Below are 16,688 nucleotides of genomic sequence, written 5' to 3' on the forward strand. Positions count from 1 at the left end.
GTAAGTATGGCTTGCCACCTCGGCTTCTTTTTTCCTTTTTTAAAAAAAAAAATTGTGACAAAATATACATTTAATTTTGTACACCATTTTAACCTTTTTTTTTTGGCCGCGTTGGGTCTTCATTGCTGCGTGCAGGCTTTCTCTAGTTGCAGCGAGCAGGGGCTACTCTTCGTTGCGCTGCGCGGGCTTCTCATTGCAGTGGCTTCTCTTGTTGCAGAGCACGGGCTCTAGGCGTGTAGGCTTCAGTAGTTGTGGCTCGCGGGCTCTAGAGCGCAGGCCCGATAGTTGTGGTGCATGGGCTTAGTTGCTCCGCGGCATGTGGAATCTTCCTGAACCAGGGATCGAACCCGTGCCCCCTGCATTGGCAGGCGGATTCTTAACCACTGCACCACCAGGGAAGTTCCTTAACCATTTTTAAGAGTATAATTCAATGGCATCAATCACATTCATAGTATGGCACAACCATCACCACCATCCATCTCCAAAACTTTTTCATCTTCCCAAACTGAAACCCACTAAATACTAACTCCCATTCGTTTCTCCCCAGCCCCTGGCAACCACCATTCTGCTTTCTATCTCTATGAATTTGCCTTCTCTAGGTATCTCATGGAAGTGGAATCATAAGATATTTGTCCTTTTTTGTCCGTTTTTTTTTTCCACTTAGCATAATGTCCTCAGGGTTCATCTATGTTGTAGTTAGTATGTGTCAGAATTTCATTCTTTCTTGAGGCTGAATTATATTCCATTGTGTGTATATACTACATTTTGTTTATCCATTCATCCATCAATGGACACTTGGGTTGTTTCCACCTTTTGGCTATTGTGAATAAGGCTGTTATGAACACAGGTGTGCAAATATCTGTTCGAGTCCTGCTTTCAATGCTTTGGGGTGTATACTCAGAAGTGGAATTGCTGGATCATATGGTAATTCTATGTTTAACTACTTGAGGAGCTGCCATAATGTTTTCCAAAGCAACACCACCATTTTACATTTCCAACAGTGATGCACAAGGGTCTAGTTTCTCTACATCCTTGCGAACACTTTTTTTCCATTTTTTCATGATAGCCGTCCTAAGAGGTGTGAAGTGATAACTTGTTGTGGGTTCGATTTGCATTTCTCTTACGGCTGGTGATGTGTTGAGCATCTTTTCGTGCGCCACCTTGGCGTTGCTGGGGATACAGACCACTATGAAAATATTAGGGTATGTCCAACAGAAATCACAATAAGAAAAATGTGATAAAAACCCAAAATTTAGCCTTTGAATTCCTCATTTCTTCTCAGGTGCCTTATCTCCATGACCCAGGAAATGCCATGGTCATAGGCTTGTTGCAGTTATTTTAGGATGATCAATTTTGGTTTTTATGTTTTGATTTGCTTAAGTCCACTGTAAAGTTACTTTTTAAGCTACAATTTCTTTTTGTAGTGATATTTTCAAACACTTACTATGGAACATACTTTCAGGATAGGTTTAGGCCAATGAGTTTCTGAAATTGATAGGAAATGAATTTCTCCTCGTTAGCATCCCCAAGGAGGGGAATGTTTTCTCGCCGACAGAGCCCACTGCACACAACGAAAGGCTATGAGGGATTGTGATGGGAGAATGGTCTGACAGTGGCATCCTCAGGGAATGCTGGAAACGTCCTCCCTGTATTGGCTTTGTCTCATTATTTGGGAGGCAAATGGTCTTTCTACAGCATACATTCAACTGGGCAGCATTTACAGTTGAGTGAGGATTTAGCTGACAGCTCCTGTAGATTCTTGTCATTATCACGGGAGACTTTATCCATTATAATATATTTGGCCTGTAGGGCTCCCACTTATGGAATTAGGTAAAAACCAGGTTCATCTGAACTGCAAAACTAACACACTGCACCTAGAGAATGCCTTCAGTTCCAAGTCACGTTGGCCATCTTCTGCAGTAGTTTCATCCTTTTTGTGGGGGAGGTGGGTTACAGACCCTTTTGAGAATCTAATGAAAGCTATAGACCCTCTTCCCTAATAAATTCACACTCACACAATTTTGCATACCGTATTGGAGGGTCCTGGGTGAGCAGATACTGGCCGTGGGCCCTGTGTTATTTACCTGGCTCCCTAAACCCTCGACTAAAATTCTTATCCTCACTCAACTTGACTGTGAAAGACTTAGAGAAATGAATGATAAGCCAGTCCCCCTCTAGCAAAGCACCAAAGCGGGTGTTATCTAGAGAAATCTTCCATGGGGCTAAGCAAAACAAAATAGCCCTCATCTGGCCTTCTGCTTATTTGTTCCATTACGTCTGTCCTGAATCTTGAACCACTGCTCTGATCTGCACTGATGTCTATAGATTCCCTTTGTATTCTATAATTGTGTATATAATTATCTCCCTGAAGTCTTGGCATCAGGGTATGATACATCAGTACACCTATGAGGAGGTGTGTACTGCATTATTGGGATAAGCAGTTTAAAACCAAGCAATGGTGCCTTAGTCAGCTCTTGCTGCTCTAACAAAATACCACAGACTGGGTGGCTTAACCAACTGACATTTATTTCTCACAGTTCTGGAGGCTAGAAGTCCAAGGTCAGCGTGCCAGCTGGTTTGGTTCTTGGTGAGAACCCTCTTCCTGGCTTGCAGATGGCCACCTTCTTGCTGTGTCCTCACATGGTAGAGAGAGAGAGAGAGAGAGAGAGAGAGAGAGAAAGCTCTCTAGTATCTCTTCTTATAAGGGCACTAATCCCATCATGAGGGCCCCACCCCCATGACCTCATCTAAACCTAATTACCTCTCAGAGGAGCATCTCCAAACACCATCATGTTGGGGCGTAGGGTTTCAGCATATGAATTTGGATTACAGAAGTCAGTCCATAGTAGATGGTTTGGTTGACCGAAGCTTAGTGAAAGTATTACAGCAAATTCCCCTTAAAACATAGATGTTTCAGGTTGGGCATGGCACCCACTTTATAATAACAATGATATCAAACGTTTGTATGACAGTGCAGTGCACCCTTGAGTGAAATCACAGTTCTGCTAGTGAGGAAGAAGGCAGGAAATGGATTTGCAGTAGGTAATGAACCATGTCCGCCATGGCCCATAGGTAGGAAAATATCAGAAGGCCAACATGGTTAGAGTATCAAGACAGGAGGATATCAGCAAGAGCCAGAGGAAGGAGAGACCTGGAAGAAAGCTTAGGTTTTAACCCAAGTGTAGTGGGAAGCCAAAGAAGGGTTGACCAGAGGTGTGACGTGATCTGATTTTCACTCGAGTGTTATTCTGGCTACTCTGTGAACAAGGGATTGGACAGAGCAGAAGTGGAGTGTGAAGACTGGTTCAGAGGCTTAGGTCAGATGAGTGGTAATGGTTGCTTCTACCAGAGGGGCAGGGATGGAGGAGGATGGTAGATATACTTTGGATGTGAAGAGTGAAGGAGAGGGATGTTTCAAGGATAAACCCAAGTTTGGGGCAGATGGCTAGGAGAGTGGTGTAGGAACAAGTTTAGGGGGTAGGTGAGATCAAGAATTTCGTTTTGGGCATGTTGAACTTGAGACGCCTTTGGGATACCCACTGACTAGTGTAAGCATGTGTGGAGTTCAGAAATCTGGGGTAGAGAGTCTGGCATATAAATCTGGGTATGATCTGAGCAGTAGGACATCCAAATCCTTATCATTGCAGTATACAATACAGTATTTGGTTGGGGTCACGTAGAGCACCAAGCAAAGAAATACTGTATTTCTTTGTTTCTATTTTAAGTACAAACTTGATAAGCATAAACTTGATGGTTACCTGGTCACCAGTAGCTTTGCCCCAGGGATTAGTCTCAGGTTGATTTCATGATTGTGTCAGACTTCAAAGTGGCAGCCTGGGTTTTTGTCTTCCTTGGTGCCTTCCAGAGCTCTGAGTCTCAAGCAGAGAATGAATGGACTTTGGACGTCTCATTTGTACCTTCCAAGATGTTCAGATCCTTATAAGTGAAAGGCCAAATCCTAGATATAAATTGCTACATAATAGGTCTATGCCTGGAGAACCACTGGTCTCAAATTCATCATTATCATTGGACTTCCTTGGTGGTCCAGTGGTTAAGACTCCACGCTTCCACTGCAGGGGGCACAGGTTCGATCCCTGGTTGAGGAAGTTCCACATGCTGCACGGTGCAACCAAAAAGAAAAAAAAAAAATCATCCATTATCAGTATCAACAACTGGCATTTCTTGAGTACATTCTCTACTCCAGGCACTGCAGGAGGTGCTAAAGATAAGATGACAAAGACATGATGTCTCTCACCAGAGTACTAACAATGTATATGGCGGGACAAGTAGCTTCCTAAGTAGACTGAGGGACAGCAAGGCTTGTGTACAGCTCTAGGAGTTTCTAGGATGAAGCCACCATTGAGGAGGATGGGGGTATTCAGGAAGGGGGCACCACTATTCCAATGATGTCTAGAAGGTTGGAAAAGTCTAACATAAGCAGAGAAGCTAGAGGATAGCATCCCAACCAGGGGAGGGATGCAGGCACAGGAACAGGGGTGCCTGAGGCATGTTTGAGGACTGACGAAAATATTCTGTGAAAGGCTCTGGCCGGGTTGGTGTTCCCAGCACAAGGCTGGCTCCAGGTTGAACTAGTGTCAGAAGCTAGAACTCGTGGACCTCAGCCTCAGACTCTGGCTACTTCCCACGGATTCACTGTGCCTGGTCTTCCCATCCCATCCTTGATCTGAAGACTGGTGAGGAAGGCTGCTGAGTGGGTCGTGACCAATAGGAAGCACACAGGGGAAGCCGGCTATCCCCTGGGGATCCGTGCAGAGCCCCTCATTCTTCACATCACCTGTAATGGGAAAGAGATTAGTCTCTGCCATTTGGGGAGTGCAGCGGTATTATTTTCCTTTGATAAACCTGTCACACTGAGATATCAGATTGCAGCAACGGTGGCTGTGACAGACACCGCATTTTCTCCTCTCCGTGTGCCATGCAAACATTCTTCATTTTGTCAGTGCAGGTCCTTGATGAATTAGTTCTCTTTGGATCTCCACACTCATTTCTGTTATCCATCATTTGGCAGGAGAGATATTTTTTCCTAACAAGGAGACTCATGTTTTTAAAACCCTTTTGATAGGTCCTTACCCTGCCCAGGAATCTTCCTTTGGGGATCAGGACCTGCAAAACACATCTTTGCCTGAGTAGCCTAAGCTGCTGGAAAGGATTGAGGATGGAGTGGGCTGGACACCGTGATGAATCTGCTGGTGTCCAGGCTGATGAGGTTGGCTCAGCCAAGATAGCCCAAGTTCCAAGGAAATAAAGTTCCCCACTCAAGATGAGAATCAGCATCTCATTGTCCAAACTCGATCTTGTGATCCCATGTAGGCTGCCTTTCTACTGACAACTTCAAGGAGATTGTTGAATGATCACTTGCCTACATTCTGCCCAGGGATACAACATGTTGTGGAGAAACACGGTGAATGTTTGCTGGTATAAAAACTGAGATCTTAAGGAGATTAGGGCATTAGGGCAGGCTGGATGGTTAGGGTGGACTTTCCGTGGGTGGTGAGGGTACTTACCCATGCTGTGACCTATGACCTCTCTGTCTAGAGGAAATCCCAGGCAAATACTTTTGGTCACACCCTTACTTTTTGACTGGCCTCCTACATGGTTCAGTTTTTTAAACTAGGTCACAGAAATAAATTGGCCAATCTACACAGCATAATTAGCTTTGTAAGAATGGAACTAAGAATGCTTAACCCGCGTGCTACGTCCTTTTTCTGAGACAATGGATGCTCCTCACCAAGGTAGTCACCATTCTTTCAACCACTGACAGCTGCCTCTTTATGGATACATATGTCCCAGGGAGGCGGCATGAACCCAAGCTTCAGTAGGAGAGAATGCGGTGTAATTACTGAACCTCAGTGAACATCCAAGCCTGGGGCATTGTGATGGTTGTTACTAGTACTCTCAGTATGAGGATGGTTAACACTAATAGGAATAATGAACTGGCATTGTCAGCAGGCAGCAATCATCTTATATTCATATGCTACGCAAAGTGGGACACGTAGCCGCATTCAGGCCGCCATGGGTTCACAGTCTGAACTTTGGCTTTAGATGTTTAGAAACGAAATCAGATCTGTTGCTTCATCTTGCTCAGATGATCCCAGTGAACTGATTCACACTAGCCAGACTCCAAAGAGATTAAAAAAAAAAAAAAGCACAATTAGAGTGTCCATTTATTAAATCATAATGAGATGCGTGCCCTGTGAGTTAATGGGATATGCACATCATCAAACCAGCAAGTTCCAGGAGAAAAGCTCCAGGAGAAAGCAAATTCAAATGGGGAGTTTCTTTAGTGAATGAAGGATCAGAGCAGTGGAGTTGGATGGAGTTGGACGGCCTTGGGTGTTTTCATAAAGCCTGTCATGGGCTCCAGGTCACCTTTCTCTCCCAAAGGTGATTTCTGACAAGGCGCACAGGTGTGCGCGTCGGCCGGTCAGAGTGGTGCATGCAGACGGTTCGTACACCTGCGGCTCCTTCCTCCTGCCTTGAAGACCAGCCACTACCCTGCGCCCTTCCTTTGTCATTCCAGCCTCACCGTTTCTGTTTTAGCAGGCATTGATGGTTGGTTATAATTCACAGGTTCATGGATTTTACTTCGCCAACTGCATTTCAGTGTGGCTGCTTTCTGAGGGTTTTCAGAAAGATACCCACTCCTCCCCCCGCCCCCCGCCATAGTCTATACTGAGTGGACCCTGTGGCCGCCTAAATGCCTTTTGTTTACAAGTGCTGCTTGACCATATTTCAGCTTTGTTGATGGGCCTGTGACCCTCTCTTCGCTGCTTTGGAAGAAAGACTGTTGGTTGTCTGTTGACAATTGGTTCACCTCTAACCCTTAAGAAAGAGCCAAACATAAAATACTCCCTGGTTTCAAAAAGTGAGTGCAGGGATAGGCGCAGGGTGATGGAGGAAATTTTACAAGCAGCGCCACTGAGGTGAAGAAGTTCTGCATCTTCCATGGTGGTGGGAGCAGCTTCCTGCCGGTGACCTCAGGGAGGGTGGAATCCACCCGCATCTATGCCTTTGTCTTTGCAAAGGCCCTGGTAGAGAGGGCACCCAGTGGGAGAAGCAGGAAGGGAATGGCCCCCAATACACACTGAATGGTGCCGCCTCAGGCCAAATGGAAAAACATTTCAGGTAAAGCATCAGCTCCTGGAAACTGTCATTTAAGTAGCATCTAAATGCATCGGGGATATTTAGCCTGGAGAATGGAAGGCAGGGGATTGACATTCACTCACTTAACTAACATTTATTGATCCTAATATGTGTCCGGCAATCTGACAGGGCTGCTGAGATGGACTCATTACTGCCTGGCCACGGAGTCGCTTACTGTGGCGACAGACAGTAAACAGATAACTTACAATCCAGTCTTGCTGGCTGTCACTGAGATGGGAGGCAAGAGCAGGGCGAGTTCCCAGGGGAGAGACGTGAACCCTGCCTGGGCCTTGAGGAAGGCTCTGAAAGAGCGGTGTACGGTGATCTGGGCTTGGAAGGACTGTCTTCAAATATCGGCAAGACCGTCAGGCAGGGGAGGTCGATGGTTTATCCTCCAAGACCCAATTATCTAAGGAGATGATGTGCTTACTGTGTTTGATAAAAGATGTCCCGTTCAATTTGAGGCAGAATTTTTAAAATATAACTTGGAAGGTTTGATCCGGCTTTGAACTTATATATTACCAACACTTGGGGCTTCCCTGGTGGCGCAGTGGTTAGGAATTCGCCTGCCAGTGCAGGGGACATGGGTTCAAGCCCTTGTCCGGGAAGATCCCACATGCCGCAGAACTACAAAGCCCGTGCGCCACAGCTACTGCGCCTGTGCCCTGGAGCCCGCGAGCCACAACTACTGAGCCCGTGTGCCACAACTACTGAAGCCCGAGCGCCTAGAGCCCGTGCTCCACACCAAGAGAAGCCACCACAATGAGAAGCCCACGCACCACAACGAAGAGTAGCCCCCGCTCACCACAACTAGAGAAAGCCTGCGTGCAGCAACGAAGACCCAACGCAGCCAAAAATAAATAAATAAATAAATATCACCAACACTTAGTAATGGGAAAAATATAATCTCTGAATATCAGGATGTTGAATTCGTCTAACACCACACCGAGCAAATGAAAGAATCAAAAGAGGCTTTTATTATGTTTTAAAAGATTTACCGTCTGGAATGTAGCACCGCAGCACAGAGACAGAAGGGAGGCAGTACAGAGATAGTTAAAAAACCAAAAGGGGCACAGAGAGGGAAATGGCCAGCTTGCCAGGAGCTGTAGTAACAAGAGCCATGAATTCAGACCACTTAGTCTGAGCAGGGTTTGTGCCCAGGAGGAGAAGAGATGGAGATGGGAAGGGGAGAGGTACCAGTTCACACCAGCAAGTCTGGAAACACTCGTGGAGGTTCAGATGGAGGGACCGGGAGCCCGTGATTCAGTGCCAAGTACAGGTGCACCGGAGTCAGGCAACACGACCGCTTTCCGGCTTCCGATCACCTTGCTGTGCTCTCACAATGCACTTCCAGGGATGCACCTCTGAGAATGAAAACAGTTTCTAATCATTCTCAGAAATGCCTTGGGAGAGAGCCATTGGAGGCCAGGGGACAAGTGAAAAGTTCAATCAAAAGCCAAGGCCAGCTTCTCCCCGGCCGGCTGCGCGGGAGGGAGTCCGAGATGGCAGATGAGATCGCTAAGGCTTAGGCCGCCCAGCCTGGTGGCAACACGATCTTCATTCTCAAGGAAATCCCAGCCAAAATCATTTATGAGGATGACCAGTGTCTTGCTTTCCATGACATTTCCCCTCAAGCACCAACACATTTTCTGGTGATACCCAAGAAACATATATCCCAGATTTCTGCAGCAGAAGATGGCGATGAAAGTCTTCTTTGACATTTAACGATTTTTGGCAAGAAATGTGCTGCTGATCTGGGCCTGAAGAAGCGTTATTGAATGGTGGTGAATGAAGGTTCAGATGGGGGACAGTCTGTCTATCATGTTCATCTCCATGTTCTTGGAGGTCGGCAGATGAATTGGCCTCCTGGGTAAGCGTGTTGTAGGGATAATTTTCCCTTCTCTATGCAGTGATCAGGTCTGCAAGTTCCAATATGCAAAACAATACTCTTTTGGCCTGTGTATGGAGAGACTGCAGAAATAATTTTAAAAACCCATACATAATAAAAGACATTGTTGCATGGTCTGAATTCTGTATTTGACTTATTTTTTAAAAATATTTGTTGGAATGTTTGAAGGTGGAGTTCATAATTTGGGAGGTTTTTGTTTTTTCTCCACAAGGAGGACTCAGCATATGGCCATGGCAATGATGCTGTGACTGATCTTTGAAGACAAATTTAAAATTTTCATAAATTTAGCTTTAGCTTTGAAATATCCTTTTAGGGTAAAATATTAGTCCAGGAGAAGATTTTCTAATCCAGTTCTCTTATTTTCTAAGAACAAAGGAGCTTGTGATGTGATTGATCCAGAAAGTGACAGTTGTAGGTGTAACAGAAATGCTTTTTGTCCAGCTCACATGTTTTCCCTGGACCACCGGGGTAGTGTGGAAGGGATGAAAGTAGATTTGTCACAGGATATTTGATGACCACGTGAAGCCATACAATGGTGTTTCCTTGTTACCTAACGCTATTGATTATAAAGACTTGAAAATATATTATTTAGAATTAACTCTCCAAATTGAAAACTCATTGTTGTGAATGTGTATGTGCACACTAGCAAAAATTTTTAAGTTATGCATGACTCTGGCTGTGTAGAGTTGGGGGGAGATTTCAGGGTTTGAGTTCTTATGTAGGCTGACAACAAAACTTTTTTTTTTTTGGTCTTGCCACGCACCCTAGCCTCTCTAAGCTTGCGCAGGGCAAATAGTTTTGCTTCTTTACTTTCCTTCATGTAGGCACTTTCCAGCTTCTAAAACTTATTTAATACTTCTTGCCTGCTTTGTCTCTTCTCTTGTTATCTTTGTGTTTATGGGTTCCTTCCATTTTTAATCCCTAAGACCATTTTAGTAGATTTTGACACGTTTTATTGTAGATTGTTTTTCTTCTAAATGTTTAATTTTATTAGTGATTTTAAAAATTTAGGGGGAGTGGATTAGGGAAATTGGCTGTATATGTCTTACAAGTGAGTTTTTTCCAACTGTCATTTTTTTACTTTATGGTGTTTAAAATATTTATATAGTTAATGTATCAATTTTTAATTTCGTTCATATTTTTAAGAGCCTTTCCCACCGTAGGAGGATTTATAAAAAATATTTTTCCCCTAATACTTTATGGCTTTACATATTTTTATGACTTTTTTATGAGGGAAGGTCTGGGGTGGGGGAGGAGTTTTGGAGGGATTTGTGCCACTGTAAAAAAATGTAATAATGAGAGAAGCATTAGTATTATATATAAGAGGGTTGAGTCTACTTTCCTTAGGCATATTAACTTTACCATGGATTTCGTCAAACTAGTGCTAATAAATCAGGTAGATAACCAAAAAAAATAAAATTAAATAAAGCCAAGGCCAACAGGATGGAGGTACCAAGGCATCTTCCAAGTGCGGCTGTTAGTCTGCACAGATTCATAACCGCTTACCAAGCAGAACGTGAGAGAGAAGGAAGCTGGGGGGATGGAGGAGGGAGGGAGGGAGCAAGAGCCCCACAACAAAAAAAGCAAAGTCTAGATGCAAAAGTCGAGCTGGAAATCCGCCGGGGTTCAGAACCATCAGTTAGTGCGCATGTTAATCACCTCCAGACTGGATGTCTGCACCCCTTGGTGCAGATCCGTCACTCTTGAGAACTAATCGTAGCTGCTGAAAGTTCCGCTGTGTTTCTCCTAACACAACATCCCGGCTGTTGGATGCTCCCCTCACTCACCCTCTCCTCCCCACCAAGCCCTCCGATCCACTGTCAGCGGGAGCTGAGTTGGAAGTGGGTTTGTCCGAACTTCCTTCAGATGTACATCACCTGCAGGAGGAGGCGTGGGGCCTCTGTGCTCATCCCCCAGACTTCCTGGAGGTGCTCTCCGTTTGGCTGATGCAAGAATCAAAAAGTTATACACTTGGAAGTAGAACCCTGGATCACAACACAGCAGCTTTGGGTGCTGTCTTGTCCAGCCTAACCCTTTACTGTGTACAGAATTTTCTTAAACTATTTTACTCCAAATGGAGTACGCTGCTGACTTCTCACGCTTGGGGAAGTGTTTGTTCTTCTTCCCCTCCTGCCTGGCTCCCAATCTTCAGCTCCGGTGTGTATAAACTTTCTAAGGGATGTGTTTCCCATCTACCTTCCGGTGTCCCTTTCCTTCCTCCTCTAGGTCTTTCCCTGATCTGCTTCCTCCTTCTCAGCTTTCAACGTATTAACCAAATCTCAGGGGTGACGTGGGACATTTATCCATTGCATTTCACCAAGCATGCCTTGCTGAAGTCAGCCTGCATGTGGTTCTAATACATGAACCTTCCCTTGTCTCTTCCAAGTTTGCAAGGAGAGAGCTCTGGCATGCACATAATCAAATCTCTAGTTGCTGAAGTAATTGCATTACATTTTTGTAAACATTTAGGCCTCATTGGTCATTCTGGTCTATAAATCCGAATAATATGCTGAAATCTATTTTGCTGCGTGAGCCTTGCAACTAATTGCCAGAGATTTGTCAGCTTAAAATGCTTTGCTTTATTTTATTATTTTAAAAAGTCTGTCCTATTAACCAGAGTAAGACAAATACAACCCAGATTCCTTAGTATGGGGTCCCAGACATTCATCCAATAAACACTTGTTGAATAACTGCTGACAGCCAAGACAAAGGGTGAACCGGTGTCTGTCCAGTGGTTGTTACCTATCCAACAGACTCTAGCATCCAGAGGAGGGACGCCCAGATTGGATTGATTTTGTGAGTGTTTTTCAGAGACCCATTGGGCCTGGGTGGGCCCTCTGTGGCTCTTCTGGTTTGCAGTATACGTGCAGGTTTGTTGTTTTGCTTAATTGCATAAAAATATTCTTTCTTCACAAATATACCTTTGAGTAGTGTTCTCGGGGAAGCTTGAGCTATTCCTAGAATTGAGGGCTCCTTGGCAAAATGCTTGGAAATACCAGCCCACAAAGATTAAGGTTGAAAAGCAGGTCTCCAGGACATCCTGTCCTCATATCCATCACGCAGGGCACAGAATCATGACCGGAGGGAGCATCTCTCTCCTTCCCTTCTAGGGCAGTTTAGAAGTTTAGGTCGGGATGTGTGGTCATTCATGGGTGATTCTGAGACTAGTTACAAAATTTTAAAATATGTTGCTTTGTTTTCACATTTAGTGTGTAAACTGAGTCCCTCAGGACTCGTCTGTTCTCTCCCCCTCCCATTGGTCTTCCTGTGGTGAGCAGGGCCCCAGTTCACAGTATTTCAGCTGAAGGAACCTGAAGAGTGAGATGGAGTTGGTGGGATGGAAAAGAGAAAAAGTGGTGATAAGGGTGGACAGCTGGCATTTAGTGATTGTTGTGTGACAGGCGCTTTCAAATGTTGTATCTTTTATCTGTATCCATCCGTCAATCCATGTGTGTGTGTTCTATGCAATATAGATTAGTATATAGTGTATGTTATATGTGTTATAATATCCCTCTATAAGGTGGGCCTCGTTATCCTCCTTTCACAAAGGAACCTGAGACCGGGAAACAATATATAATTCCCCCAAACTCACTCCACCAGGACTTGTTGGAGCCAGGATTTGAATCTGTGTCTTTATTTCTCTAAATCCCAGGCTGAGGAAACCCCATCACGAAACTCCTCAGAAAGCAAAGTCAGTCCTCAGAGAACAGCAACACACCTTCCCTTGAAAAATCAGCTCTCTCTTCACCTTCAGAGCCCTTCTTCCAGTTAGACTAAGGGGCGAGATCTGGGTTGCTGTTTCCTGATGATGATTCAGTCGTCAGTGTGGACTGTTGCGCTCAGATGCTTTTTACGTAAAATATTTGCAATATGTTTGGGCACTTAAGAAGCATATTTCAGGTGGTCAGAAAACTTGCTTATACATGTTACTTGATTTTGCAGTTACTCTGGGTAAGTGAGGCAGGCCTGAACTTCTGCCCAGCCCTGCCGAGTTCCACAGGGTCTGGATAGCAGATTTTCTATCCTCTGCATTTTCTTGCAGCTCTGTTGGGGAGCAAAGGGCTGAACAAAGGCTACTGGATGTGGCCATAGTGGGACTTGGTTGAGTAGAGACCCAGGTTCACTTTTCTCCGTCCTCCTCTCCCACCGACAGGCCACAATGGTCCCAGGCATGCTCCTGCCATCTGTCTTTCCAGAAGGCAGGCTGGGGTGGAACATTAGGTGTTGATCTTCTAACTGTAAGGACACAACTGCCCAGAGCTGCTTCCCCAAGGGGGGACCATGTCCACTGAAAAGAGAAGTTTTAATTGCCAGGTGCCACAGTGACGTGTCGGGGCCACCCTCAGACCCACCCTTCCCGCTGTGTTCGTCACCACGGTTGACGGCAGCCCCCGTGTCCATGCTGGGGACCTGGGAGGCATCCTGGCCTTCCCTCTCCGCATCGCTGATCACCTAATCTTCCCGGTTTTCCCTCTGAACTCTTTTGGAATCTGTTCCCCCGATCCAACTACCACCACCTGCGCCGTCCCATCCTTCCTTTGCCGGAGCACAGCTGCTAACTTGTCTTCTGCCTCAAAGCCACCTTCCTCACAGCTGCAAAGCCAGTCGCCTGCCTGTATGGCTTCCCTGTCTACACCTTTGTCCATTTATCCATCAGTGGACACACAGATTGTTTTCATGTCTTGGCCATAGTGAATAATGCTGCAGTGAACATGGGAGCATGCATATCTCTTCAAGGTACTGATTTCATTTCCTTTGGGAATATATTCAGAAGAGGGATTCCTGGATCACATGGTAGTTCCATTTTTAATTTTTTGAGAAACCTCCGTAACATTTTCCATACTGGCTGCACCATTTTGCATTCCCACCAACGGTGCACAAGAGTTCCATTTTCTCCACATCCCAACACTTGTTAACTTCTATTTTTCTGATAATAGCCGTCCTAACAGGTGACATCTCATTGCTTACCAGCACTTCTGATACCAGTTCCTTCCCATCTTCTCTGTGTCTGTCTCTGGTACCAAAAGCCGTAAGGAAAGGCAGAACCTTAAATCTGTAATTCAAAGGTCCAAGAAATATGCAAGAACATAAGAAGGTTGAGGTGAATTATGACAATAAAGTTACATAAAAGGGGAAAAGAGGTAACAACTGATCATTATTTGCAAATCTTTTCAGCAGGTGTCCATTTTTGTAGGGGCGCATATACATGGCCGAGGGCAAACGAGGAGGAAGAACGTCCCTTAATGTAGCATAATTACCACAGTCAAGTCTCAGGACCTCTCAGCAGGAGCTCTTATGCTATCACAGCATTTCATTTTCCAAGAATAACTATGCCCTGGTGAATCAGCCATGGTTGGCCATGGCCAATTTTCACATTCATTTATGTTAAAAGTGCTCTTCACGGAAAACCTTCTCCTTTATGAACCTTGTCTGCAAGACAAAAGTGGCATTTTAGATAACCCATTGCATGCTCTCTACAAACACAGGCCAGGTTGCCCCAAGCACCTGGCCCTGCACGCTGGGATCTTCTGGAACGTCTGTCAGTGACACAGAGCATTGCTTTTTTACCACCTCCTGAGAGGGGTGAGGTACAGAAGGGAGGAGTAGGGGTAGGTGGGAACTTCAACAGCTACCTGGGCTGGGCAGCGGTGGGCTATCCTTCATCCGTCATCCTTGTCTCTGTTTCAGAGCCCATCCAGGGGGCTCAACAGCCAACGATGAAGCCTTTTTCAAGAACATCTTTGTTCATCCAAACATTTACCCAGGATCTGCCATGGGTAGACCCTGGGCTGGGCACTGAAAATCCAAAGACAAAAGTAAGACATAAGACATGGTCCTGCCTTAAGGAGCTTGTGGACAGGTCAGGGCAGCGTGCAGTGTAGGAAGTGTCACCACGGAGCTCTGTGCGCTGCCGTGGGGACACAGAGCAGGGCTCCGACCCCACCTGGCAGCAGGGGACTGGGTCTTACTAGTAACACGGCAGCTGGTCTCCAGGGGTGTGCCAGAGTCGATGGAAGGGGCCAGGGGAGGGCAGCCCAGGTAGAGTGCATACCTTTACCTTGGTCCAGAAAGAAAATGTGCCCAGTGGGCAGCGAACCAACCGCAAGCATCTTAGCTACTAGACCCAGAGTGTGGGAAATGAGGTTGGGGAAGTAGCGTCCAGTCGCCAGGTTCTGTTTGCAGATGAAGGGGCCGGTGGGCAAATGAAATGGCCTGCAGAGAGAATTCAAAGTCAAGACTGAAACATAAGGTTCAGTTCTCAAGCCTCCTTCCCTTTAGTGAACAGGCAGAACAGTTAAGAACACAGACCCGGAATCAGACAGGTAGGGCTGGCGTCCTGACTTTGCTGCAAGTTAGTTTCTCTGCCTTTATTTTTTTATTTTTTTAATATAAATTTATTTATTTATTTTTGGCTGCGTTGGGTCTTCGTTGCCGCGCAAGGGTTTCTCTAGTTGCGACGAGCATGGGCTGCTCTTAGTTGTGGTGTGCGGGCTTCTCACTGCGGTGGCTTCTCTTGCTGTGGAGCACGGGCTCTATGTGTGTGGGCTTCAGTAGTTGTGGCACTCAGGCTCAGTAGCTGTGGCTTGCGGGCTCTAGAGCGCAGGCTCAGTAGTTGTGGCGCACGGACTTAGTTGGTCCGCGGCATGTGGGATCTTCCCACACCAGGGCTCGAACCCGTGTCCCCTGCCTTGGCAGGCGGATTCTTAACCACTGCGCCACCAGGGAAGCCCCGTTTCTCTACCTTTAAAATGAGAATTGTTATGAGGGACTGTATACACGGCTCTGGTGTGAGGGGACCACAAGGAATAGCACCGGGACCTTGAGATTTATAGCAGCTGAGCCGTAAGCACCCTTAGACCCTCGGTGACTGGGGGAGGGAGAAAGCAGTTACCACACCCAAGGGAGTCTGGCAGAGTCCCCTCCCTTGAGAGCAGCACTGGCCCTCAGCTCAGGGGTGTAACCAGCCTGAGCGCTGGATGGGAAGGCTCAGGGCAACACTCAGCCTGCCCTGACTTCCTCCTTCCTTCCTCATCTCCCCTGGGGCCCCCACTGGCCAACCCCCTACCAGATGCCAGAGAGTTCAACCCTCAGTCAACCCTCCGTACAGGTCGGCCTCCCGGGGACAGAGCAGAGCAGAGGGGGGCTCTGAAGGACACAGGGAAGGTGCTGGGGAAGCACACCTCCGGGGGGAGTGAGGGGGTTTTTGTTTTCATTTTTTTGTATTTTTAAATATTTTTTTAATCCTTTTTTTTGGCCGCACCACGCGGCATGCGGGATCTAGTTCCCCGACCAGGGATTGAACCCGTGCCCCCTGCAATGGAAATGCAGAGTCCCAACCACTGGACCGCCAGGGAAGTGCCTGGGAGAGTGAGGTTTAAGTGAGATAATACAGCAGAGCACCTTGGTGGAGTTTTTGACCCAAAATAAGTGCTCAGTCGAAGCTACACTAGAGTTAGTAGTATGTTTGTGTAAGTGTGCCAAGGTAGATGAGATGGCAGACTAAGTAGCAAAGGGAAGACGAGAGGTGGGAGCATTCTCCCTAGATGGCCGTCCTGAGACTGGGATGGATGTGACAGATGAGCCCATGGAGGCGAGTTGCCCGTATTGGGCGTGA

General features: G+C 46.2%; 1 protein-coding gene and 1 pseudogene across 5 annotated transcripts in view; both read left to right on the forward strand.

Moving 5' to 3' along the window:
- Window positions 1-16,688, forward strand: part of CAMK1D (calcium/calmodulin dependent protein kinase ID) — a 411,293-nt gene that overhangs the window by 376,606 nt on the left and 17,999 nt on the right. The window lies entirely within an intron of this gene.
- Window positions 14-16,310, forward strand: LOC309625675 (adenosine 5'-monophosphoramidase HINT1 pseudogene; annotated as a pseudogene). The gene has a single exon. The product of its transcript is annotated as an adenosine 5'-monophosphoramidase HINT1 pseudogene (transcript).

This window comes from Balaenoptera borealis (genome assembly GCF_965194805.1).
Source record: "Balaenoptera borealis genome assembly, chromosome: 3".
Lineage (NCBI taxonomy): Eukaryota > Metazoa > Chordata > Mammalia > Artiodactyla > Balaenopteridae > Balaenoptera > Balaenoptera borealis.